At 35.1% G+C, this 27,826-nt stretch overlaps 1 protein-coding gene across 9 annotated transcripts in view; it reads right to left on the bottom strand.

Moving 5' to 3' along the window:
• DLGAP1 (DLG associated protein 1) overlaps window positions 1–27,826 on the bottom strand; it is a gene marked incomplete at its 5' end in the record, with an annotated part of 892,564 nt that overhangs the window by 773,558 nt on the left and 91,180 nt on the right. For all 9 annotated transcript variants that reach the window (XM_079108324.1, XM_079108313.1, XM_079108322.1 and 6 more), the window contains one exon: window positions 4,890–5,049. The remainder of the gene's footprint in view (window positions 1–4,889; window positions 5,050–27,826) is intronic.

Genomic DNA, 27,826 nt, shown 5'->3' with positions numbered 1-27,826 from the left:
GGGAGAAAGGATACCATTCAAGTAAATAGTAGATGGTTCTCTCTAGGAGTTCCTAGTGAAATTATGAACTGATAATCGTACATCCTTCAACATGACAAGATAGTAAGTAGGAGAGAAATTGAATTAATAAAGGTGTTAAATAAACTTAGAGGAGGGAGCTTAGTGTTTCTTAACTAAGAAGGATAATTTTATATTCTATTCTGCAAATAGACTATTTCCCCTATGTAGTCATCCATGAATCATTTCATAGGTCACAAAGGCACTGATCAAGACATTAAAAGGGTCATTTAATAGCTGTGAATGGCCTAAAATTGGTAATAGAGCTTCAAAAATATCTTACTTGGTCATGTATTAAAATTTCCCTTGAAAACAACTCATTATAAATGCTTTATAATTTATTTATCACTGAGACTAGGTATCTAATTGAGGAAGAACAGTTATTACAAACACTGCAGATTGATGATTATAATATATATGAAAAAGTTATGTCAAGTGCAACAGAGTTCTGAGTTTGGGCTTAGACAAGACTGGGTTTTGACTCAAAGCCCATAAAATATTAACTATTGTACTTTCTTAAGTCAGGACCATGTCTTCAGCTATTCCTGTAAACTTTCTGCTGGCATCAAAAAGTAGATTTCATCCAGGCAAACTGATGCCTCTTACCAATTCTTTATATTTCCTGATCATATCATAAGGACCTCACTAAAGTTCCCAATTATATTACAAAATATATGTAATTATAATTTACTTCATTGGAAGGAACTACTAAAATTCCTTGCTCAAAAATTTCTGACACCAATGCCAGGAAATTCTAAATCTTCAAGACACAATAATCCTTCACGGATTTAATGACTAATAAAAATACAATACTGAATGTCAATACTTATCATTTACTCAGATGGCTCGAGTTCTGCCAATGAATGGAGCACAAACACTTGATGACTTGACCAAGAAAATAACAATAAATGAGATATCAAATCTACTGAAAATGCTTAACTTTGAAATTCTTTAAATTAAAAAGGTTTTAAAATACTTTTACACTCAGACTTTTAACATTCTTATGATGAATGTTTCTATGATACACACTGACAAGAGCAATACGTACATGCACCATTCTTACGGAACTTTCAAGCTCAAAAGCATTTCCACAAATGTCATCTCATTTAATTTCCACAACTAAATGAGGTATTAATATTTTTAAAGGTAAAAAAAAATGTGCTAAAGATCAAGAAGCCTAGAAAGTGAGTTGCCTACAAATCACAATTAGAAATTTGGTCCGCTGACCTTCAGTCCAATAATCTTTCTCTTATGCAAAAGTTTCCTTTTAGGTTGAATACGAAAATGTGAAAGAGATGTGTGCCTCATGTTATTCTTTGCTTGATGACCATCCCTACTTATTTATCATGATGAATTTTTACTATCATATTTCTGAAGCATCTAAGTAGGTCTCTTAGTAAATCTACCAGGAAGAGCACTAAACATTTGGCTATTACTAGAAAAAATTGATTTTTCAAAGACTATAAAAGGAAAATTCACTAGGCCACAATCTTCTAACAATCATATTAAAGAAAGGAACATAAGTAAGAGATTATGTATGAATGACTTCCCAATGAAAAGCCTCTAGAATGTTTTAAACAATTGAAGTTTTCATATTGAGTTAAGAACCTCTAACAATGCTTTGCAACTATAATCTTGCTAATTTCATATATCTATGAAATTCCATGTTTTCATCTCAATTCATGCCAAGAATTATGAATGACCACAATTATCCCTATACTTCCAGAATGAAAGCACATAAGTAAGGAAAATATGCCCAATGGGAAAATATCAGTTTTCTTATAAAAGATAAAGAAGACTAAATAAGAAGACAGACTAGGTACTAATAATGCCTCATACACTTTGGAAAATTAAAATAATCTTAACTATTAAAAACCCGTTTGTCTTTAAAGTCTTCCTAACACATCTTAAGCAAATTAATAAAATAAGATTATCAGTGAATACTATAGCAATCAACACAAAATGACCAGATGGTGACCAAATTAAAGGGCATTATATTTAAGTGGACCTTAAAGTTTTATTAGCCACTAATATGAATACCAAACATTTAGTTTCCTTCAGAATATTGAACAAGTAGATGTTTTCTCCCAGGAAAATTTATACTCTTAAAACTAAATATTTTTTTTCCAATAAAAGCATTTTCTAATTTTCTGCAGATGGTCTTAAGTTACCTCATTGCCCACACTGAAAGAGTTTATGGTCTACTTATTTGTAAATGCTTCCACGAAACAATTTAATTATGATATTCCTGTCAAAAATCTGGCTTAGGCCCAGATTACATAACAAGGGTAATTAGCTCTACTGGAAATTTATTTGTATTGAATGAAAAATACATCACTAAGTATATATATAAATTCTCTAGACATATCTTGACAGTTCTGATATATTCCTGCTTACATAGATAATTTATTTAAAACATGGAAATAAACCAACAAAAATGAAGAATGGAGAGAAATCTAAAATTCAATTTTGTTTGCAACAATTCATTAAGAACATATTCATTAACCCTGGTACACAACTCTGCATGATCAATATCAGACCCTAGTATGAGGGATAGGGTCAAATTTTTGTTTTCCTAAAATTCACTGGTTATTTCTAATCCAGTTTTGTACTACATCGACTATAACCAGAATCAGAGCTGGAATTAATCAGAACTTGGATTATGGAATAATTCAGTTCTAAGAATTGAAAACCATAGAGATAAGACCAAGTACAAAATCAGAAAAGTCAGAAGGAGTGGGTAGTGGACAGCAGTAGATCCTGATTTCCTAGTATGTAGATTCAGTAGTTGGTTCACTAAAGTTCTTAATAAGGGTGAAACTGAAAACTTTGATATTAAGAATCATCAGAGTTTAAAACAACTTAAAGTGAAATTTGTATAATTTCACTTGGGAAAAATCAAGTCTAGACAGTTTTAGAAGCAGCTATCCTGGAGATAATTTGATGATATTACAAGATGTAATTTTTGTTTAAGCTAAATATGATGTATTAGGGTATAAAATGATAACGATGAATCACGTTTTCAAAAAGTGATCTGAGATTTTTAATCTACTAGTATTTTGTCTAAAATTCTATAGGACATTCCATTTCAAATTTAACAAATTAAAGACTGACAACACTAGCAATCATGTCACAGATAAAGAATGTATTTAAGAAGAATCAAAATAATGATAGTAGTGATGCTAGTCATAGCGGATTGGATACTTCTGTGTCATGCACTGTGTATTTTATCATTTAATTTTCATAATAATTCTAAGAGTTGTACTGTGCCATTTCAGAGATAAAGAGATTTAGAAAAGTTAGGTAATCTACCCAGTATTAAGCAAAGTTAGGTAATTTACCCAATATTAAGATGCTAGGAAGTGACAGATCTGAGGTGATAAAATTCAAAATATAATGATCTTCAGGATATAATGCATGTGGGATTTACAAACACAATGTCTACTTTGAAAAATATAATAATGTTTTCCCAGCTATGGTTGGCTATCTGAGATTAAGAAAAATTGAGACTAGTTGGAGAATTTACAGATGAGAAACTTGAGACCACACAGAGAAAATCATATCCAAATCAAGGTAAAAAAGCCCTTATGAATATTTGTACAAATGCTCAGCACACTAATATCATTTACTGAACATTTACTATCCAGTACCTGTCACACTTAATAAATTAGGTGTTTGAATTTTTTCCCGACTACCGTCAAGAATCAGGACAAACTGTGGTAGAGTCAGAATTCACACTGGAAAAACCAGTTTGTCCCCAGAGCCCATGTCCTCAGCTACTGTGATATGACTAGGGACATTTGCACATTTTCATCCTTCCCAGTTTCCATTTCCAGACCCTACTGAGCAGAAAACTTTGGGGATAGCTCTTCTCCACATTACCCACAAAATATATCAAAAGTTGCTGGACACTGGATGAATAAGCATCTCAGAAGACATGGTACTCATCTACATATTTGTTCTTTCTAATTTGTGTCTCAGAGGTACTGGCTTAGGTCTTGAGTCTTAGATCTTTGCGATGCAAAATAACTTGTATGCTTGAGAAGGAAACCTTTGAATGACCTTCATTTCTCAACATCTGTCCACCCAAGATAGTTCCTTGTCATGGTCACACACCTGTGCTCTTAGCTTCTGTTCTCAGGAACCCCCTGGCATGCACTTCTAAGAGATGCAAAGTCATGTTTGCTCATCTTCTCCCCAAAGAATCCCTAGAGTAACGACTCCTATTCTGCCATCTGATTCAACTTTATTGTCTTCTCTGGATGGCAATTTTGTTTTGAATAATAAGCCCTGACTAAAATGTCTGACAATATAGTACCCTGGAACAAAAACATTTGAAGCTGAGGCAAAGATATGTAGAAGTAAGCTTAAATGTGCCAGCAGTCCATACATGTAAAGCAAGTTCAGCTTGGGAAGAATCTGCATATAGATAATCACAATAGGTACATTTTCATCATTACCAATTTCAAGGAGATAGCCTCTCCATTTTACAGTTATTGATTTTATAGTAGTAAAACAACATAGATTGTAGCAATTATAGGTTTCATTAAACTATATTACAGTCTTCTACAAGAAAAATTCTTGCCTTGAAATTCCACTTGCACTCAATTTTAAATCTCTATACTTTCACAAGTAATAAAAATATCCTCAAATATATCACCATATGTTTGGCTAATAAACAACTCAATGTACCATTGACTTTTTCTGATAGCCGATTTTTCGCCTCCACATATACTTATTTATATGCTTTTCCAAATTATAAGAAATACTTCAGAACAGGTCATGACATTAAATGTCATGCAAAAACAGTAAATATATTTTTAAACTCTTACCAGTCTTAGTGAGACAAGTGTAGTTCACTCTGCAAGAACTCCATTAATCTGGGATTATATCTGAGCAAACTGGATGTATGCTGGTCCCTTCAGGATGTGTCCCAGGGAAAGTCTAAGTGGTAATCACTTGAAGAGACTCAAGAGGACTATTCACAATATGCTAAAATAGAGAAGGGGACAAAAAAAGGATGCAAATCTGTTAATATAGATTCATATTTACATTATCAATATTACTTTTTTAACCACATGAATAGTAGGCTTAGTCTTATTTTTTAACAAATAGTTCAGAGGCAGGTTAGTCTAGTCATCAAGAGAACGAGCTTTATATGATAATTAAATAAATGCAAAGAGTTTCAAAATCCCCAGTGGATGCCTGAAACCTCAGATAGTACAGAACCCTAAATATACTATCTTCTTTACTTGCATACTGATGATAAAGTTTAAGTAATAAATGAGTCACAATAGATTAACAACAATAACTAATAAAATATAACAAATATAAAAATATGCTGTGACAAAATTGCCAGAATCACTACTCTTGCACTTTGGCGATATTATTAAGTAAAATAAGAGTTACTTGAATGCAAGCAATATAATATCAGACAGTTGATCTGAGAACCAGGATGGCCACCAAATGACTAACATGTGGGTGGCATGTATAGCATGCATACTCTAAACAAAGAAATAATTCATAACCCATGCAGGATGGAATAGGACAGCACTAAATTTCGTGTGCTATTCAGAATAGTGTGTACAATTTAAAATGTATGAATTACTCATTTCTGTAAGTTTCTATTTAATATTTTTAGGTTATGGTTGACCATAGGTAACTTAAACTACAGAAAGTGAAACCACAAATAAGCAGGTACAACTACATATTAAAAATTAAAAAAAAAAAATAGTAGGGACTTTGAGTCAGAGGGTCAGGCTTAAAGTCACAGCCAGGTCATCTACCTGGCTTCTTTGGATAAACCATGTATGCCCTCTGCAGAAGACACTGAAATGAGGAAATGCTTCTACCACAAGTCAAGGACCATATAGTCCTCAATAAAGAGTAGTTATTTTGTCCCTTCCCTCATTTTCTTATTTTTCTGTTCTTAGTTAAAAATTATGAAGGAAGACAAAGGATTGATCACATAATATAAAATACTGGGTTGGTACATTTTGGAAATTATTTCAATTGACTCTCAGATGAAATGTTACCATTTTTGTTTTACAAATCAGGGAACTGGGAATTTGCCAAAGTCAGACAACAACAACAACAAAACTAGTGGAGCTGGCTCTTCAGTCATGTCTGTCTAATTTAAGTTCATGTACTTCACTTTTCACACAAGAAAATAATTAGACCCGATAGTGTAAAATTGAAATATCTAAATAATTCAAAGTCCTGACCCTCTAAAAATTATTCTAAAACATTGGAAAAGACAAAAGATGTGTTTCTTTTTCTTGAGTCAGTATAATCTTGATACCTAACCTAAATTATTTTGTTTAAAAATAAAGAAATCTACAAACCAATATTTTCTGTGAATATCAATGCAATGGAGAGAAATTTAAGAAAACAGAGTATAACATCACATTAAGAAAATAATGCTATAGCTTAGTGGTAGAACACTGGCTTAGTATGCACAAGCCTTGGGTTAGATCCACAGCACGAAAGCAAGAAAATAATATATACAACCTAGCGGGATTTATTATAAAAATTCCAAGTTGGTTCACAGTAGGAAATCTTTTAACACCATACACAATATTCGCTCATTTTAAAATCAAACTGTATTGTGTGCATGTATGAATATGTAATAACAAATCCCATTAATAGTACAACTGTAATGCAACAATAAAAAATTTAAAAAACACTCAAGAAACTAAAAGTAAAGGACACTTTTTAACAAGAAAACATACACACACACACACACACACACACACACACACACACACATATTCCTCAATCTTAAAGTCGGTGTCTTACTTAATTAGAAAAAACTAGAAGCATTTCTATTCAGATCAGGAATAGAATGCCCAATATTTTCATTATTATTCATCATTATGTTGAAAGTACTAGCAAATGCAATGAAGTAAAATAAGTCATTTAAAGGTATTAGAATTGGTAAGGAAGATAAAAGTCTCTCTACTTACAGGTGATATGATTCTAGAAATAACTAACTGTTGTCTCAAATAAAATAATTTAGTAAGACAACATAACATAAAATTAATATTCAGAGACTGATAGATTTTTAGAACATTGCATTATAAATAAATAACCACACCAAAGAGTCTGGGAAGAAACAAAACTAAGTAATTTTCAGACAGTATTGTCACTACGTACTCCAAGAGGAAAGACAAGAACTGTAACATGCATAGCTAAAGATTTGTTTTTCATGAGGGTATGAAATTGTAATTGTGAGGTTTTTTTCATATGCATTTCAGAACTGTGCAAATGACTAAATATACTGATAATGCTAACAAGGGTTCTCAATGCTAACAAGTAGAGTTATAAATAATAAAAGCGAGTTGGTCAGAATGAACCCTAGGATGCTGACCTACAATGGCATCTATCACTGTAAACTCAGGGTTTTGTTTTTGTAGGTGTGTGTTCATGTACACATAAAATGATAGGCAATAGGTTTAGATATGTGTTTACACATGCATGTATACACACACACATTTCCTAGCTCAGCCAGGTGAGAGAAGACAGAATCAATTGAAAAAGAGCCATGGGTACACCTAGAACCCAGATTGTGACTTCCAAAGACTTTCTTCAGTGAAAAGAACCAAAATACTTAGACAAATAGCTGATTTCAACAACAGGGAAGGGGTGAATAAGAATAGGAAACACAGCAAGATGAACCTGCAAGATCCTGAGGTGCCAAAAAGGAAGCAAGTGCTTTAAATTCGATGGATGTTACAGGGGCACAGGAACTAACCTAAAGGAGCCAAATCTAGAATAATGTGAGCAACAAACTAAATAATAATAATGAAGTTTATCTCACAGAAGAAAATCAATATACTTGACTCTATACTACCAATAAATAAGGATGGATAAATAAGGATGAGACAACCCATTCTTAGAGTAGAATTCAAACTAATAAATATGGAATGAATGATGGAAATAGAACATTACAATCCCAAAAACACAACGGTCCCAGCTACTCAGTAGAAAGAGGCAGGCAGATAGTAAGTTCAAGTCCAAACTGGGTAACATAGCAAGACCCTGTCTCAAAACCAAAATATTAAAAAGGGCAGGGGATATATCTCAGTGGTAGAGCACTTGCTTAATAGCTTAATATGTGCAAGATCCTGGATTCAACCCCCACTACCACACACACACACAAGATAGTAATTCTTTAGAGGCAAGAATTATTAACGGAGGTTAAAATTAGCAGGTAAAAGTATAAGAGAAAATACAATATTGGCATAATCCCAAACTGTCTACCTACAAGATACTCATTAATTACCAGAGGAAAAATGAAAAATGCATTGTGGATAAGACTGATAAACTCCACCTCTTTAAGGTAAACAAACTGAGCATTCCTGAGAATGAGACATATCAATATCATTTATATCCTAGTACCATGTACTTTGGTCACACCAAAACAATACAGAGGGTCCTTGACAAATTACAAGTAGGATTTCCATATGATCCAGCAATCCTACATTTCAAGACATATCCAAAGAAATAAAATCACTACCTTGAAGAACTCTCTGCATGCCCATGATTATTTAGCATGATCCCAATAGCCAAGATGTAGAATTAACTTGCATTTCCTTCAATGTATGAATAAAGAAAATATGAATAATAAATATGAATAATAAGGAATATTATTCAGCTTTTTTAAAAAGAGGCAATCTTGCTATGTACAGTAACATGGATAAACCTGGAGGATATTACACTAAGTGAGTGAAATAAGCCAGTCACAGAAAGAAAACAATGTATGATCTCTCTCTATTACACTGGAATCTAAAAAAATAATAATAATACTCAAACTCATAGAAGCAAGAAAGGAGAAGGGTTGGTGGGGTGGGGTGGTCTGATGTGGGGATGAGAGATGTTGATCAATGGGTACAGATGAATAAAAACGAAAAGGAAATCCAAAAACTATTATATGTTGGTATATTTCTAAAATTTACTGTTCCACAGAAACAAAGAACAAACTACTGTTATATACAATATGGGTCAATCACACAGAGATAAAAGTGAGTAAAAAGTTCAAGAGAATACAGCATATTATTTCATTTATAAAAAAATCCATTTTTATCATTGATTCATAGTGAAAAAACTAATTTATAGTACAAAAATCTCATTTCTAGTGAAAATGTTCCAGCTGTCTAGACAATGTACTTACAATTCTGTTCACCAATTTTGCCAATTATGTGGGATAATACTGTGTATACACAGTCATTTACAGATTCAGGAACCAAATGGAGGTGCTTCCATAGGACTATTGGATGATCGTATTTCCCCTAGAATTTGACAGATTTCATAGCATGCATATATTTTTGTCCATGATACTGCAGGGGTCCTGTTCTGACCTTTGCTCTACTCTGTTTTTACAGTAAATAAAGTTTTCCCATTCCACTGAATTTAACTCTTCCTGTTGCCATTACCAATTTTTCGAATTGATCCAATTACTGAAGCATTATTAGAATACAGGTCATGGCATGCTATTATTTTACTAATTAAAGATCTTCAGGAGACTTTGGAATGAATATAGGCTGCTCTGCAGAAATAGTGACCACTGAAATCACAGTCCCAACATGCACTAATGGGGAGCATACTCAAATATCCATTTCTTTAGGAGCTTAGTGAAAAATGGAGAGAGGGTCACAAAAGTAACCCACAGAGAGTATAAAGGTTATATCAGCTCATAACTGGAAAGAAATGCTACTCTATCAGACAATCACCAATTCTGCTTTTATGATTCTCTGCCAGTGTTGTAATCACCACAGACAGGGATATTAAGGAAGAATTACATAAACCTTTCTTTGACCAATTGTTAGCTAGTTTGCTGTAGATTAAACACTGCCACGGGCTTATAGTGGCTGGCAACTCACACTGTGGAAAATGTCACTGGGCCTTGCTACCTCACTAGCTGTGCTCCACAGAGCAGAAAATTAAGCTTGACATATTTGGGGGAGGAGTTTTTTGGCTTATAAGAATTTGTAAAAATAGCCACACTTATATATTTTAGGGTTGCATTTGTAAGTTCTTAACAGCTCTGAGATAAACAATTTAATTTTATTACACATAATAAAATCTTAGAGCATTGTGACATAAAATCTAGCTGATGTTCCCTTGGGTGAATAGATTTCTGTTTCTAATTAAAAAGATACATACATAGCCCAATAAATATTTCTGAATCTATGACACTGGAAAATAAACTGAAAAAAAAATCAGTATCTACAACCATGCATTTCTGCTTCAGTTTATTCCGATTCCTCTTGAATAAAAATAAGTCTGAATAGCTATCATTCATCAATGTATCAGTTTCATAATGAATAAATTAGATTTGTTGTATAAATGTGGGGCAACGAATGGAATCATTAATCTAAATAATATGAGGCACAGATTCATTTCATACATTTTGTTTCAACTATGCTAAAATTTAAAACAAATACTCTTCATTTACTAAGGAGATTACTTAGGCATATTTGAAATATTTAAATGCATTTTTTTCTCTTTGTTATAAGCAACTTGTACTTTTGCTATAAGAACCATACCTGACTGATACTATGTCACAATTTATGAACCTGGAATAAAACTATAAGGTACAGAAATGTTTGACAGAATAAGATGGTTAGAGAAAAATATTCACAGTAAAATATCTCACAAGAAAAGTTCCCACAGCTTTGGGAATAGCATCAGACTATTATTTGAATTACTCAGAGACCTTTATCAACTTCATCAAAAGAAGGAACTGCCTCCCTACCTTCACTCAGCCGGATGGATGTCTTTCTTTCTTGACTTGGCTGTGTCATGCAACCTAAAAGATCAATTAATTGTATGGGCTTCGAGACACTATCTGCAATATCACAGGTTCGTTTTATTACATATGCCAAGAACTCCTGCCTTCAGAGACACATTCTCCCAAATCTCCCCCTTGCCTTATGTTCTTAGGCTTCATGTTTGTGCACAGTTAGAATTCTCACTGCTGCTTTTTCCTAACCATGGCCTGAAAAGGCAACCTCTGCCTTCTTGAAGTTCTATCTATCAAGCTAATAACATTTACTTAGCATCTGCTCAATGAATGTCACTGTCCTGCTAGATGCACAGGTTACAGACACACATAGGATATCAGTGACTCTCCTTTAACAAAGATAAATGTCCCATGACCCCTGCTTGTTTGTTTTATCAAATAGCCCTGATACCTGATATTTCCTTCATCTCCTAGTATCATACAACCTCTTGTCCACTTACCCACACCTGACATCCTGTCCACAGTGAAGGGAAGCTAACAGTCCTGTACCCTCAACAGCCATCACCCAGATCTCTGTATTCCCTGTTGCCTGAGGAATTTAAAACATACCTCACTACTAATATTTCATGCAAACCAAGTCTTAGTCTTAATTCTTTTTTAAAAATTTTTATTCATAGTTGTACATGGGCAGAATGCCTTTGTTTGTTTATTTTATGCAGTGCCTCACACATGCTAGGCAAGCGCTTGCCCCTTACTCTTTATTCTTGACTTGAGTTTCTTCCTCCTTGATTTTTCTGCATAAATATCTCCATTACTTTTTATATATGTGGATGTACATTTCTGGGGAGGAGGGACCACTTGGGACTTTCTGAGCATTCAGCATTCAGCAAGATTGTGTATAAGTCATGCAGTTGGATTATAGGCGTTTCTTACATACTCTCAAGTCTTCTGGACAGAAGTACCCATCAAAAGACTATAATCAAGTACAATGATTAAATACAAGAAAGCTGAGAACATGGACAACAATTCTGACTCTTAGCAAACTCTTCTATTTTAAATGATCTAACATAAATCAGGACTCTAGCAAGGAAATGCGAATCACCACACACCAAAGCTGCTTCTGTTTATCAACCCTGCCTTCACATCACTCAGCTGCTTGTCTCAAGTTTGTTTTGCTTTGTTTTATCTTGCTCTTCCTTTCTCTATAGGTCACAGGAGATAAGGTGGCTCAATAAAGGCTTCCTACTGAGCAGGGGCCAGCAAGTCACAATTCCTTGAAGATCACCTACCCCAAGCTGACATGCTTTCAATGACCTGAAGTAGCTACATCTGTTCAGTCAAGTTATTACTAGCAGCTTTGAGATGAGCCTCATATCCAGCAAAACAACCATAACACAGGCTCCTTCCAGTCCCCCAAAGGCTGCAGCCTAAATTTGATTGGCAGTTTGAAGGTCTGACTTTCTCCATCACAAGATAATTTCATCCTCCTTGTAAAAGGCTCTCTGTGGCCTTTTGGTTTTTGGTTATTTTTTTTTTTTTCAATGAGCAAATTTTGCTCAGAGAAAACAGTATTTTCAGATAAAAAATGAAAGAATTTTGTGTTCTAAAAATGTGAAATTTGAATCTGTATATATCATTACATATGATATATAGACAGATATATATACATATAGATATATACATACAGTGCGTATACCACACATATGTAATTAGAATATATAATACATGCAATTATCATGCACACATAATATATGGATCTGTACACTTTATATACTAATATGTGTTTAAATATGCATATTTTCCCCACTCTGTTTCTCAACATATTTTTTTTGTCCTGAAGTTCAGTGTTTAATGTGATTAGCACATATCAGCTTTTAGGCACATTGAAATTACAAAATTTCTGTCCCTCTGGCAAACAAATTAATAGATAAACATGAGAATTGAAATTTATAATTGCTAGGTTGCTGCTAATTACCATAAATTTCATCCTAAAGATGAAGTAGGTTTTGGGGCCAGATGGATATGAATGAGTGAATGAGACTTTCTGGCTGAGGCATAAACGGCAGCATCCTTAACTGGCTATCGCTGTGCTAGCACAATTGACTGGTGTAGCACTGTGACAGCACTGGATTGTTGCCCTTCATCTCCATGGATCAAGATGAACTCTGCACCTTCATCTCTATAAAGTACCGTACACATCTATGCATGTACATGTCACAACAGTTGCTCAATATTTAAAATTATGTGCTGAATTTTTAATAATGTTCAAGCTACCTAAAAGAAACTGGAGTTACAGACAGCCTCCTTACTTTTCCTACAATTATTCTCATCTAAAAAAAGAAATTTCTTCTAGCCACACATAGGAATGGCTAAAATAAAAAAAAAAAAAAATAGTGAAGACATAAAATTCTTACCAGATCCTGGGTCACTCCCACATTGCTGGTAGGAATGTAAAATTGTACAACCACTTTGGGAAGCAGTTTGGCAGGGTCTTATAAACCAAACATGAGCTTAACATACAACTCAGGAATTGTACTCTTGGGCATTTGTCCCAGAGAAATGAAAATTTATGTTATGTTCATACAAAAACTTATACACAAATGTTTATAGCAGCTTTACTCAAAGAAGCCTCAAACTGGAAACAGCCCAGATGTCCCTCAATGAGTAAATCCATACCACCAAATACTACTCAGCAATAAAAGAGAACAATTGGTACACATAACAGCAGCCCAAGGAAGTAAGTGCATGTAGTCAGCCTTTAGGGACTACATATCACAAGATCCCCTTTATATAATATTCTCATGATAATAAAATTACAAATATGGAAAACAGGTTAGTAGTTGACAGGGATTAGAGATGGAGGCTATGTAGCTTTAAAAGGAAAACACAAGGAAGTTATGGATCTTGACTGTACAGGTGGTCACACAATATATAGATAGGGAAAAAAAATTTAAATCAAATAGAATGTGCACACATATACACACACACAGACAGAGAGAGAGAGAGAGAGAAAGAGAGAGAGAGAGAGAGAGAGAGAGAGAAACAAGCAATGTACTATAATTAAACAAGTTGTTACCTTGGGAAAAACCTAGATTAAAAGTACATATGCCTGTCTCTGTCTTCTACTGTATTCCATTGGTTTTCATGCCAATACCCTGCTGGTCTTGTTACTATCGCTCTGTAATATAGTCTGACGTCAGGTGTTGTGATGCCTCCAGCCTTGTTCTTGTTCTGAATTGCTTTGTCTATTGTGGGTCTTTTATTCTTCCATATGAATTTTAGGATGCTTTTTTTCTAGTTCTGTGAAGAAATGTCACTGGCATTTTGATGGGGATCATCTGACCCAGCTATTCTACTCCTTGGTATTTACCCAAAAGAGCTGATATCAACATAATATAATGATACCTACATTCAAATGTTGATGGCAGCACAGTACACAACAGTCAAATGATGGAACCAGCTGAGGTGTCCTTCAATAGATGAATGGATAAAGAAAATGTGGTATATATACACAAAAAAGTTCTACTCGGGCAAAAAGAATAATAAAATTATGTCATTTGCTGGTAAATGGATGGAACTGGAGATTATCTTGCTAAATGAAATAAGTCAGATGCATAAAATCAAGGGTTGAATGCTTTCTCTCTCATGAGAAACCTAGAGACAAATAAAAATGGTGGGGGAATCTCATGAAAATAGAAGGGAGATCAACTGAGTGGGAGCAAGGATAGGAAGAAAATGGGAGGAATGTGAAAAGAAATTGACCAAATTGTACAACGTACATGCATGAATGTATTACAATGAATCCCACTTTTATGTATAGTTACAATGCACCAATTAAATAAATAAGTAAACAGAAGGAACCAACAGAATGAAGGGGCTCAAGGAGGAGGAAAGAAGTGAAGAAAAGGGGAATTAGTAGGGAATGAAATGAAGCAAAAAATGTTACATGTATTTATGAATATGTTGCAATTATGTCACAAATACCCCACTATTATGTAAAACTATAATACACTAACCAGAAACATTTAAACAATAAGAAAAGAGCAACAAATGCATGGGAGATGTATATATATATAAATTCATACACACACACATACATATGACAATTTCCTATGAGTTCATAATTTCAAAATAAAATGTTATAGAAGTTAAAATGAGAAATCTTATCTTGACTACCCCATAATTTTCGTGCTATTGCTCTCTGCTCCCCTTCTGTCTTTACAACCATCTTCTTAAATGTTATGCTTGCTGCCTCTAAAGCCTTCTACAATGCGTTCTTAAATCTGCTGTAGTCGCTGCTCTGATCCCTCCACCAGTTCCAACGAAGTTGGCCTTGTCAAGGTCACCGATGTCACTCACATGCCTAAATTCTAGTTCTCCCTACGTCAAAAACTGACAAGTTTACATTTCTAGGAGCACAAGAAAAAATGCCGGTGAAATTTTCTCCTATTGCACGTTGTGTCCAATCTATCAGATAATTCCATTGACTCTACTTTCAAAATATATCCTAAATCTAAGCAATCCCCACCATTTTGACTCTTATCATCCTATTTTTGCCCCTGTCATCTCTTGCCTGAATTTCTAAAATAGCTCACTCTCTACTCTGCTCTCATTCCCTTTAGTGTACAGTCAACACCCAAGTGACCCTTTTAAATAAAAAGTTACAGTGTAACATTTCTCTGCCCAATAGTCCCAGTGCTATTGGTCCTTTGTTACTTTTCTAAACTCCTCCCTTTCTTCTATCCCTTTTGTTTGCTCTGTTTTGTCCTTGCTCTTTCTAGAATATGTCAAGGACCTTTGTAATTGTTACTCCTTTGACATGAGACATTATAACTTTTCCCTTCTGTATTCAGGTGCTCAGATGACACCGTTTTAGATGGATCCCTATCATTTCGTACCTTATTATTATCCATAGGACACCTAATCATGGATGGATGGATAGATAGATAGATAGATAGATAGATAGATAGATAGATAGATAGATAAACAGACAGATCTTCCCAAGGTCTATCATGATGGAAGAAGGCTTGGTCCACAGGGTGGCACTATTAGGAGGTATGGAATCTGTAGGAGATGGAGCCTAGTGGAAGCTCCTTGGATCACTGGGCCATGCTCTTGGTAAATAGCTCCCATGACAGGATTGTTATAGAAGTCTGAGTTTGGTCCTACTCAGCTCTCTCTCTCTGCTCCTGATTCAAGATGCAGTCACTTGCTTGATTTTTAATGCCCCCCTTCCACTGCTATCCACACCATGAGATGATGTGGCTGAGGGACAGGGTTTGCCAACTCTGCCTTTTGCATTCTGGACTTTGAAACTCCCAAATTGGGAGCTAAATAAATTTCTCTTTGCCTCATGATTAGTACATTTCAGGTAATTCTCTGCTCTAACATAAAGCTCTCCTACGCATACACACGAACACACACACACACACACACACACACACACACACACACACACATATGACATGCCATTTGTTTGTTATCTGTGAATTCCTAGTAGAAGCAAACTTCTCAGGTCAGTTTTTGTCTAGTTGATTGGTTGGTTTTCACTTCTGTATTTCTAGAGTCTAAATCATGCCTGAAACATAGAAAGTACTCAATAAGTAATTATATTAAAAATAAAATATTTAACTAGTTATGCAAATAATTCTCTGCTTCCAAGTAAGATAATAATTGGAGTGGTCTATACTGAGAAATCTTAAAAGCCATGGAGAAGGCCATTGGCTCTGTGACTGTTACGTCTGGTGAGAGCAGCTGACACCACTTCAATGATCCAAAGTCTGTGCAGGTGACAACACCTCCCCACTGAACAACAAAGAGGCCCCCAGAGAGCAAGAGCACTTTGCTACCTTAGTCCCAGAGACTCCACAGCACAAGGGCAGCAAGAAATGCAGCTGGTAGGAGACAATACCTATGCATCTGGCTTCCTTCCGTTCCAGGTAATCTACAATAGGAGTCCCGGGGGCAGTCACTGCTTTAAGAGTCAGTAGATTACAAGCATCTATATATGTGCTTGCCCAGGGTTGAGCCTGCAATACAGGGTTAGCCTGTTTGAAGGGAACAGAAAGTAACAGTGTCATCTGTTCATTCATTTGACAAATGTTTATGAAGGGCCTCCTGGAAGTAGACACTGTCCTAGACCCTGGGGATAAAGTATGGAAGAAAAATAGCCAATATTTCTTATTCCCTGAAATTGATATTCTAGAGTTAGAAAACAAATAATATACATGCAAACAAATCGGAGAGCAATATAATTTCATAAAATGCTTGGTTCTGCGAAGACAATAAAATAAAATGATAAATGACTGAAAGATTTCCTGTAAATTGGGTGACCATGTTATTACTCTGAGATGACATTTGTGCACAAATGTGAATAATTAAAAAGAAGTAGTCATGCAACACTGATTGGAGGGCAGAATGTTCCTTAGAAAAGGAAAAGGAGGTTAAAAGGCCTTCAGGGGCTCATGTGGTGTTTGAGAAACAAATAAGGAAAGCCAGTGTGTTCACAGCAAAAGGAGTAGGAGAGAGAGTCAGAAGAGATAAAAATGGAGACAGAGACACCCCACCACCCCAATCCTAGTGACTTCAGAGAAGGAGTTAATGTTTTATTTTAAGTGCAAAGAAAGACATTAAAGTTATGGCAGAATACATAGTCTTCATTCTTAGTTTTTTCTTCTTGAGAAGGGAAACCTTTAATCAATACTTCAGGCCTCTCTCCTAGTCTCAAACCTTTGGAGAGTTTTGGAGGAAAGAGGTGGGCACTTCCTCTGGCCATCAGAGAGCAGGGCCCTGGCCTGATTTGGGCCTGGAGTTGAATGGAGTGGAATGGCTTTACCTCCACAGCATCTGGCTTGCAGGTATTCCATGCTGCCTGTGCCAGGGTGGGTCAGTTTGCCTAATTCTGGTGCTAAAGTGGGCAGCCCATTGTTGATGCTCGCTATGTCACATTCTCTAAGAGTCCCCTTAATACTAACCCTGACTCTTTGTTCTCCATATGTTTGATTCCTTTATCTCCTTCAATTGCTTTCAGACTCTGGTGGTAATGGGAAGATGATAATTTATTAGCCTTCCAATTCTGCAAAAGGAAGATTTTTTAAAACAAAAGATACAATAGTTTGGTGTTTTTTTTTTTTTTTTTTTTTTTTTTTTTTAATTGTTCTGACTGTATTTGGAGACTGAATTGTAGAGGGAGAAAAAAATCAAAAGCAAAGATACTGGAGAAGAGGACCTGCTAACCCAAAATATGGCATCTTGGCATTTGAAAAAAATGCAACAGCACAAAGTTTGCTTTGACTCCCTCCTCCCTTATCTCTGAAGAGGTTCATAAGACCCTTCTGGGATACCTATTTCTATACCTGGAGGAAAACAATGCACTGTCTATGAAGACACAGGGACCCAGAAAAATCTGAATAAATAGGCTAAGTTCTTTCTGCACTTAAATGCAGGTGTTAGCAAGAGCAAAAGGTTACAAAGTAGCTGTATAAATGTATTCAAGGCACTAAAAATCGAGCTGAAAGAAGAAAAGGCAAGTAAGATGACAATGAAATTTCAAATGGGGACTATCAAATATACAGAAATAGAAATTATAAAGATGGAGAAAAAGAAAATTCTAGAGTTGAAAAGTATAACAGGCAAAATTCTGGAGGGGAGCTCCACAGCATATTTTAGATGATAGAAGAAAAAAAACAGCAAACTTGAAAATAGTTTAACTATGCAACCCTAAGAATAAAGAGAAAGAGGAAGAATGAACAGTGCTCTGTGGGACATCTGCACTACTGGTAAGTGCAATAAAAGTTCCAGAGGGAGAGAAGAGAAAAAAATAAATAATGTGAAAGAAAGAATGGCTGAAAACTTTCTAAGAAGATTATAAGGCAATATATCCACCTCAGAGAATTCCTAATAGGATATGCTATGGTTTTGATATACTGTGAGTATTCCTCAGGGCTTCATGTGTTGAAATATAATCCCCATTATGAAGTGTGAGGAGGAAGGAAACTTATATGACTCTGGTGTTTAGAGTGGGACCACTGGGAAATGATTATTATTAGATAAGGACATTAGAGTGAATATCCCATAGTTTAATCCTGGTGGCTTTACAAACAGAGGAAGACAGATGCACACATAAACAAGTGCACTCCCTGTCTCTTGCCATGTGTTATTATGCATTGCATTGAATTCCTTCCAGGAATAATGACCAGATGAAGCCCTAGAATTGCACCTCCAGAACTGTGAGCTCCAACTTTTTTTTCCTTTAAAAAGTTATCCTGACTCAGGCATTTTATTATAGTAACAAAAACTGACATATATCTAGGAACATCACAATTAAATTTGTGAAATCCAAAGACAATGAGAAAATCTTGAAAGACACAAGAGGAAAATGACTTACTTCATGTATGGGAGAATGCTACAACTAACAGCAGATTTCTCATAAAAATAATGGGAGATGAAAGGCAACAGGATACTTTGTGGGGATTGGGAATGGGGGACTGTCAACTGAGAATTCTATGTCCAGCAAAACTGTTCTTTAAAAATCAAAACATATAAAAAATATTCATGAATAAACAAGTATTAACATATTTCATAGCTAGCAGACCCATCCCAAAAGAAATATTAAAGGAAGTACTTCTGGCTGGAAGGATATTACACTAGACGTTACCTCAAATCCATAGAAAGAAAGAAAAACTATTACAAAATTAAATACACAAAAAGACATAAAGGACTCAATAAATAATCATATTTTATCTTAAAGACAAATGCATAAAACAAATATTTTGTTATATTATTAGAGGGGAAGAAATGGGAGAACTAAATTACAATGGGTACTAAATTAGTTAAATAAGGGTAAGAGGCTCTTGGGTACGATTGTACAATATAGTGAATTAGATAACAATTATGTATTATTCATTTCAAAAAGCTAGAAGAAATTATTTGGAAAGTATTTGCCACAAAATATAAATAAGTGATTGAGAGGATAAATGTTTAACCTGATTTAAAGTTAAATGTTTAACCTGTTATATACACACATATTACACATTACATGGTATCCCTGTTAATACTGTAGAACTTATGTTTTTATGCATCAGTGAAAAATTTTTAATGAAAAAAATACCAGTAATAAAAAAAAAAACTATTGGTTTTATAACAGAAAAAGATGTAGAAGTATGGGGGTAGTAACAAAAGGAAATGGAAGCTAATGTAACAATGTTACAGCAAATTTCCTTTTTTAAGGGGGAGGTGATACTTGGGGTTACTGAACCAGGGGTGGTTTACACTAAGCTACATTCTCAGTTCTTTTTTTTTTTTTTCAAATTTGGAAACAGGGTCTTGCTAAGTTGCTGAGGGTCTTACTAATTTTCTGAGGTGATTCTCAAACCTTTGATCCTCTTGACTCAGCCCTCTGAGTTGCTGGGATTACAGACATGATTTTAGTGCAATTTTTTTTTTTTTTTTGGTGGTGGTGGTACTGGTAAGTTGTGCATGCTAGCCAAGAGCTTTGCTAATGAACTACATTCTCAGTCTTGCAACAGAGTTTCTAAATTTCACTGCATTATATTAATATTAACTTGAAGTGGGCTGTAGAAGTTAAGAGGCAGAGTGTAATTGTTGGAGTAAACACTAAGAAATGATATAGTACTTGTTATGTTTTCATGGTTATGAAGAAAATAAAAAAGATGAAAACAACTTAGAGGAGAAAGGACTTATTTTGGTTTGTAGTTTTGAAGAACTCAGTCCATGGTCAGTTGGTTCCAAGGCAGAAATATCATGGCAAAAAGGCATGGTAGAGGAAAGTTCCTTAGCTCCTGGCAGCTGGGAAGCAGAAAGGAGTGAGAGGAACAAGGGACAGATAGATACAGGCCCCAAGGTTACAATTCCAGTTGACCTGCCTCCTCCGGCCACACCTCATCTGGCTGCAGTTACTGTTACCACCAGTGGACATTCAAATTATTAGTTCATCACATGGATTAAATGCTGATGAGGTTAGAGCCCTATGATTCACCTCTGGGTATTGCTACATTGCTAAGACATGAGCTTTTAAGGAGATATTCCAGATATGAACAATGACAATGAAGTTTTAAGAAAACAACCAAAAGAATTCATATGGTACACTGCAAGTATCTATTTAACAACTGACCAAAGAGGGGGCAGCATAAGAGGTAGAGAAGAACAAAGTAGGATACTAGAGAAAAAGAAAGAGCAAAACAGTAGATAAAAATCCAACTGTCACTAATTAAATTCATTATTAATTCTTAAAACTTTAGTGAATTTCAGAGTTTAAAAACTTTGATCAAAACTTTTAATGATGGAGATGCTGTCTGGGAAATGCATTAAGATGGAACTTCCTAAAAACAAACAGGATCCAACTGCATGCCATTCACTAGTGACGAACTTCAGATTTAAAAGCACAAACGGGAGAACAGTGGAAGGAGAAACAAACATCCCATGGAAACAGCTGGAGTGGTCATACAAACATCACACCAAGCCCACCTCGAGACAACAGCTGTTACTAGAGACAAGGAGGGCCATTTCATAATGACAAAAGAATAAATTCAAAGTAATCCATAGTTATCAATGTATATATTACTAATAGTAGAAGGACCATACAACAAATATAAATGTAGGCACTCTTAATAGAACTTCAAAATACATAAAAAACTGACAGAACCAAAATGAGAAACAGATAATTTAACAACAGTTGGGAAAACTCAATATGCCACTCTCGATAATTGAAAGAATACCAGAAAATTAATCTTCTAGAAGACTTGGACATCCTTACCAACTAACTTGAGGTAACTGGCATATATAGAATGCTCCATCCAACAACAGCAACATACGTTCTTTGAGAGTTCACACAGAGCATATTTCAGAAGAGACCGTATGCTAGGTTATACAATAATCTATAAATTTTGAAAGATCACACTGTGTACTCTGTGTCCACAGTAGAATAAAATTAGAAATCAGCAACAGAAGGAAATTTGAGAAACCTATGACTATTTGGAGATTAAACAAAACACTTCTACAGAAACCACGGATCAAAGAAGAAATCACTGAAATTGCAGAAGATACGCTTGTGTTTTGCTTAACAATGGAGATCCAGCCTAAGAAATGTGTCACTAGGCAATTTCATCATTGTGTAACATCACAGACAGTACTTACCTGAGCCGGATAGTGTAGTTCATTACACACGGAGGTTATGTTATAGTCGCTGTTGTACATGTACTCTGTTGCTGACTGAAATGTTATTGCGTGGCACTTAATTGTATGTCAGACTTCATGAAAATTAATACACAGTGTATCAAAATTTATGGGATAAAGTGCTAAGAAGCAAACTAAAATTTTGCACACCAACACTGAAAAAGAAGGATCTGAAATCAGTATCCTAAGTTTCCACCCTCAAAAACTAGAAAGAGAAAACTAAGCCCAAAGCCAGTTGATTCCCTTACTAAGAAAAGTCACAGAAAAAGGCAAATCTAAAGAGACAAAGCAGATTAGTGATTGCCTGGGGTCTGGGGTGCAGCGAAGGAGATAGTGCAAAAGGCACCTCCTTCTGAGGTGATGACAGATGTTCCTCCAAAACTAGACTGGAAGGATGATTGCATAACTTCATAAATGTACTTAAAATCATTGAGTCATACAGCTAAAATGAATGGACTTAATAGTGAGCAATTTATACTTCAATAAAGTCATAAAAATGTAATGTCTGAATTGGCATATATATGTCTATATCCCAAATAAATAAAATTCAATCATATTAAATTGAACTATTTAGTACTAAGTGTAGGCATGGATTTTTAAATTAAAGAATATTTAATCATGCTCTTAAAAATTTTATAGCCAATAAAAATATTCTTTTCTAGTATCAACCATTAAAATGATATATTTGCATCAAATATTTGGCCACTGTCTTAATTTTTAAATTCAAAGCTTAATACCAGTTATTTAGCATTAAACTATTAAGTCAAAACTCAAATGTATATTTTTTTCACAATATGGAAAGCTTTGTAATTAGTTATAGATTTTTAAAAACATATGATATAAATATTTTTTATCGAGATGCTCTGATTTTTTTTTTCCAAGTGGAATTATTATAAGATTGAAACACATCATGATAATTTTGGCCAAAGACATATGTATCTGCATATATATATATATATATGTATATATTCAAAATGACTAAGACATTTTCACCTGATTTAGTAAGGGGCCACATTGTGCAATAAAACTGCTATAAATCTAGATTTCATTGGCCAAAGGTCCAATATAAAATAGATTTATATCATTTTGAAACTCTATCTACTTCTATACTCTCTTAAAATGATATTTTAAAGTGATTTTAGGTGTAAAGAAATATTTGTTAAACCAGTGAGAATGTGAAAATGTGCACTACTTTAAGGGTAGTTAGGGAATAGAATTTTTCTTGAAAATTAGTGTTTTGAGACAAAAATAATCTGAATTCTTTCAATAAAAAAATCTATTCATTTCTAAGTCTGATAGGAAAGTTAAGAGGCAAAAAGAGTACATCAAACATTCTTAACACAAGAATTGTTTCTTGCAGGGAGTGAAAAATTGTGGATATTACTATGATTTATGACCTTCCAAGGGCCAGCGTACACAAACAGAATACAGGATATCTTTAACACTAAAGTGTCCCTGGGAACAATCAGAAGGAAAATGTCTAAAAAGAATTCTTAGTGGGTAATGATTTTAAAATAAAAAACTAAAACACAAATGTATAGAAGATACTTTTACAAATAATTTCAAAATATCTGGCCCTCCCCTCTATCCTCCATTTTCAGAAATTCTCACTACAGGCAAAAAATCTTGTTATCTTTGCAAAATTGAATTCTCTCTGCCTAATAGTGTGAGATCACATTAGGAATGGAGGAACACTTTCCAGGCCTAATTCTAGAGGCTATATCCAAAAAGTCAATAGTGTTTCTCACCTTTCATGCCATAAATCAAATGAACATGATAATTATATACAAACACAGAGCAAAGTAATCTCATGGAAAAATCGAGTTTTTGATCCTTTCACAATATGTAAACTCCATGTAGTAATTTAGTATACTGCAGTCATGTCAGAGTGTGTGTGTGTGTGTGTGTGTGTGTGTGTGTGTGTGTGTGTGTGGTGGGGGTGGGGGGTCTTATCCTGCAGCTGCTGAATAAGAACCGTAAAAACTGTGCTAATCTGGTACCCTGGCATTTTCTTTGCTGACCTAAATTATAAAGAACTGGCTTCAAGACCATCAGGCAAACTAATTTTAAACACTAATTACATCTAACACCTAATATAGTTATTCACAAGTAGAATGCAGATGCATGAGAAGAACTGGCATAGGATAATTTCAGAAGAATTAGTGGGCATATCGTTTTCAGATATAATAAAAAGATAATCTGGTCACTGTCAAATTTCAGTTGAATTTGATTCATCACTTTAAAAGCTCAAAAATGTATCCATTATAACCATTTTCCTTATTTTATCCTAAATTGCTTTCATCCCATCTAACCAAATAATATTTCTTTTAGAATAAAAATTGCAAAACTCCCTAAATTCAATTTATCTACTTCTTTCCAACGTATTAAGAAATCAAGTTATTCCTTAAAAAAAAATGTAGCAGTTCTACTAAATCTTATACACAAGAAATGATGTATGGAAACAGAAGGCACACTCAGACATAATAAATCAGCTTCTTCAGGAACTTGAGTAGTTTTTAAAAAGGTATTACTATGTTAGGATTAAGTTGGTCACATACTTTACTGAAACATTTTACACAGAAGAATTTAATGAATCTTTACCTTATCAATTATATCTATTAGTATAAATAAACATAAACATCTGCACACAAGCAATGCATGCATTTTAATGACCTTTAAAAGAAAAAAGCAACACAAACGTGGTGATGCTGTTTGCGTATGTGTCCCCAGAATTCATGTGTTGAAAACTCAAACCCTAAAGTCACACATTTGGGGGTAATTCTTAGGGAGGTAACTGAGATTAGATGAGGTCTTGAGGGCAGAGTCTCCATGATGACATCTGCAGCTTTATAATCAGAGGAAGAGAGACTCAAGTTGGCACATGTGCTATGTCTCACCACAAGATGGGCTTGGCCCTATTGCCATACAGCAAGGAGGCCCTCACCAGACACTCAGCAGGTCAGCCACACTCCTGGACTCCAAAACCATAAATCAAATACACCTCTATTCTTCATTTATCACCCTGTCTCGGGATGCTCAACAACTATAATACATTCTAAGAAATGTATTACCAGGCACGTTCATCATTGTGTAAACACTGTATAGTGTATTTACACCAACCTAGGTGGTACAGTCCACTATACACCTAGGCTATATAACATAATACATTAAAATTGTTTAAATATTTTGTTTTTTACTTTTTGTTGGTACCTGGGATTAAACTCAGGTTTAGTACTTAATCACACAGTCACAACCCAGCCTTTTAAATATATTTATTTAATTTTGAGGCAGGGTCTCACAATTTTCCTCACCAAGTTGCTGAAGCTGGCTTTGAACTTGCAATCTCCCTTCTAAGCCTCCCAAGTTGCTGGGATTACAGGCATGCACCACTATGCCTGGCTTGTTTTTTTAATTTTTAAGTAAAACTTCTTTGCTCAAAACTAAGACACGGACACAATTATTAGCACAGGACTACACAGGGCCATGGTCATCAATATCACTGTCTTCCACCTCTACATCTTGTTCCATTGGAAGGTCTTCGGGGGCAATGACACACATGGAGATCTCATCCCCTGTGACAACTCTGCCTTCCTGGGGAATCCCTCCCGAAGGACATGCCTGAGGCTATTTTATAATCAACTTTTTACACTAACTCTAAAATAATGACGAAAACCATAGTAAATATTTAAACCAATATCATATTTATCTATTGCCACTATCAACTATTATATATTGCACATAATTGTATCTGGCACACTTTTACATGACTGGCAGCGCAGTAGGTTTGTTCACACCTGCATGAACACAAGGGTATGAGAAATGTGTTGAGCTAGGATGTTATGATGTCACCAGGTGATAGGATTTCTTCACTCCATGACATTCTTATGGGACTACCATCATACATGCAGTCAATTATCATACATGCTGACCATTACTGACTGAAATTCTGTTACTCAGCACATGACGGTAGTTTGTTAGAGCAAAAGAAAACAGATTGAGAAATGTGGTTTAACAACTTTAAATTCATGATGCTGAGAATAAAAAGAAAAATTTAGATATAACGCCACAAAGTTTTAATAACAATAAATTATGGAAAGCATCTTGGATACATTTTTGTACTGAACTTTGAAGAATTTTCTAACAAAACTTTCCAGATCACCTACTGCCATTTTCTTTCCCAATGATCATTCATTGTTACAGTTTAGGTGATGTGATGGTTAATTTCAAGTGTCTGCATGGCTAGGCCACAGTACCCAGATACGTGGTTAAAAACATCTGGATATTTCTGTGAACGTATTTTTTCTTACGTTAGATTAACATTTAAATCAGTAGACTCTAAGCAAAGGAGATAATCCTCCACAGTGTAGGTGGGTCTCACCCAATCAGTTGAAAGCCTTAAGAAGGAGAAAGACTTCTCCCAAGAGAAGGGAATTCTGCCAGCAGAGACCTTCAGACTCCAACTACAACATCGGCTCCTCCTAGGTCTCCTGCCTGCTCACTGGCCGTGCAGGTTTTGGACTTTCCACCTTCTACAACACATACATCGATTCCTTAAAATCTACCTATCACTCTCCCTCTTTCTTTCTCTGTACACTTTCATATATATATACTATTTATTCTGTTTCTCTGGAGAACCCTGACTACTACAGATTTATATATTCTTTTTAAAGATCATATGCTAATATTTCAATAAATATTGATAGCAGCCAATGTACTACTATTTAAATTAAAAATGTTATTAAAACTCATTGTTTTCTCTCTGTAGATACAAAGATGGACAGATGGATAGATGGAGGGACAGATAGAAAAGCAGGCAGATAGAAAGGTGGAGGAAGTAACATCTCCCCTATTTCCTCCATTATTCTACACCAAACCCTGATGAGGCAGTAACTGTGGAACTATGTGGGTTAAAGACCACAAGCGGGTTGTAGCCAGTGCAGCTGAATAGCATCCTATGCTGCATCAGCAATATGTGACTCTGCTTTTTCAAGAATGGAAACAGGTTCAGGTAAGTGAAGACAGATCTCTGAGGTCACAAAATCCTCTGGCTGGAGAGCCAGAAATAGAACTGTCTCTTCCTATATCCAAGATATACTCTTCAGATAAAATAACTTAACTTTATGGGAGAATATAAACACACATGTGTACATCCAGTTGTGTGTATCTATGGGTGTTTCACTGAGAAGTCCCGCACCTGGCAAATGATATATGTTTTCTCTTCTACCTTGTCTCTAATTGACAAGAACTCCCCAAATCTTATCTTCGGATTTTACTTATAATCAAGAACTAGAAGCCAAGCTTGGCAACACATGCCTGCAGCCTCAGCTACTTCAGAGTCCGAAGCAGGAGGATCACTGGAGCCCAGAAGTTTGATGCCAGCCTGGGCAACATAATAAGGCCTCCCATACCCCCACAAAAAAAGAACTAGAATGATTACCTAATTCCCTAACCGACCCCAAGTTTTATCTCTTTTTTCTAATTCAGATAATTCAATATTGTTCACCCTAGAATTATAGTGTCAATCTAAGGACCCTGCCCTATTCTTTCTGCACCTAGATTAAATACTTATGAACATCACGGTCAATGGAGGGGAACTTAAGCAAATACCACACTTCAACAGCATAGTAAGTGTCTGACAGACACAGGACTAGGCTCTCGGGGATACAGAGGACAGGAATTCTGCCCAGAGGGGGAACAGCAGAGTGTAGATGTGGGTGGGGGATGGGAGGAGGTTGGCAGATGTGATTGAGACTTCCTGGAGGAAATAAAACCTAGTACAAATCTTTTTATTATTATTATTTTTGTTATCATTGTAGATAGACAGCATGCCTT

The sequence above is a fragment of the Sciurus vulgaris genome (assembly GCF_902686455.1).
Source record: "Sciurus vulgaris genome assembly, chromosome: 13".
NCBI classification, from domain to species: Eukaryota; Metazoa; Chordata; class Mammalia; order Rodentia; family Sciuridae; genus Sciurus; species Sciurus vulgaris.
The sequence above is the reverse complement of the archived record's forward strand: the minus strand, read 5'-3'. Positions and strand labels throughout refer to the sequence as shown.